General features: G+C 42.2%; 1 protein-coding gene and 1 long non-coding RNA gene across 6 annotated transcripts in view; both read left to right on the top strand.

Annotated features, from left to right (window-relative positions):
• Positions 1 to 1,310, top strand: part of ELMO1 (engulfment and cell motility 1) — a 644,335-nt gene that overhangs the window by 408,991 nt on the left and 234,034 nt on the right. The gene's annotated exons all lie outside the window — the stretch shown is intronic.
• The window catches only part of LOC135232258 (uncharacterized), a 74,851-nt gene that overhangs the window by 53,580 nt on the left and 19,961 nt on the right, over positions 1 to 1,310 (top strand). The window lies entirely within an intron of this gene.

The raw sequence follows: 1,310 nt of genomic DNA, 5'->3' as shown, positions 1-1,310 counted from the left end.
GTAACTTCAAGTTCATGCCTTCAAGTTCACATACTTCGTTTAGAAAAGCCTCTCAAACTCTCCTGCAGAATATGTTCACTTTTAGTTTAGGCATAATGCAGATGTGTTTCGGGGGTCAGGCCATGGTTAGACTTATGACGCTGGAACTAGAAGAGGTTCGATGACCCAGTTGGGAAAAGAGTTTGTAGCTGTGGTACAGCCAGAATTTCCGTATGGGGGAAGAACCTTGAATGTTGATGTATTGGTCCCATAAGGAACAAGTGGGTTGGGTAACTGTCCACTCAGCTGGATGTTTGCCCTCCTCTTTTCTCCCTTATATACCTCGATTGCTCATAAACCAATCTGGGCCCAACCTTACCTGGAGCCATTTTTAGCTTGTTCATTTTTTAACCTGAACCTACTTTTGTTGGCAGCTCAGCTCTCTTGGTTGTGTGTTTTAAAGCTTGTACATAATAGAATAAATCAGATGTATAGAGAAAAGCAAAGTCTGTGATGGGGAACTCCTGATTTATGTGTTATTTCAGTATTTAATAAGCTATTTTGTTCAATTGGCCTATAAAATTAAAAGCCAAGTCATTTGTATTCAACAAACACGTATCGCAGACAAAGGGCTAGAGTCTGAACACAAAGGCTGACCAAGATGTAGCCCTGTCCTTCAAGCATTCATTTATATGGCTCCTGTAAATGAGCCTCAGCAGCTAAACAGTAACAACAGCAACCACCTAAGACAAATGGTGCAGGCATTTTATAAACTATGTTTGATTGATCCTAAGTCATAATTTCTTGTACGGGAATCTATGGCTCAGAAACACAGAGGGAGGATTTCTGTATCATTACCAAATAGTTCCCAGCATCTCTAAGCCTCTTCTACAAGCCGATAGGGTCTCGAAAAATCCCTTTGTATTTTGCACAGGAATCTCTTAGTTCCCACCAGTCATCAGCTGCTGCGGAGTCAGCTCCGACCCATGGCAGCCCGATGTGTGTCAGAGCAGAACTGTGCCTCCTAGGATTTTCAATGGCTGATTTTTCTTCTGAGGCACCTCTGCATGGACTCGAACCTCCAAGCTTTCAGTTAGCAACTGAATGTAACCATTTGCACCACCCAGGGACTCTAGTTGCCAGCTTCCCTTTAAAAAATCAGAACATGAATTTATGTCAACTCATATTTTGCCCCAGAAATGTACTTGATCTGTCAAAGCACTTAGTTATTGATCTGTCAGAATCTGATGTGAGGTCCTCATTGTTTCCTTCCCCTTGATCCCTCCATGAGCTTCAGTGTTAGAATTAACTGTAGACATTTGCCTCGGACT

The sequence above is a fragment of the Loxodonta africana genome, chromosome 8, assembly GCF_030014295.1.
Source record: "Loxodonta africana isolate mLoxAfr1 chromosome 8, mLoxAfr1.hap2, whole genome shotgun sequence".
Taxonomy (NCBI): domain Eukaryota; kingdom Metazoa; phylum Chordata; class Mammalia; order Proboscidea; family Elephantidae; genus Loxodonta; species Loxodonta africana.
The sequence above is the reverse complement of the archived record's forward strand: the minus strand, read 5'-3'. Positions and strand labels throughout refer to the sequence as shown.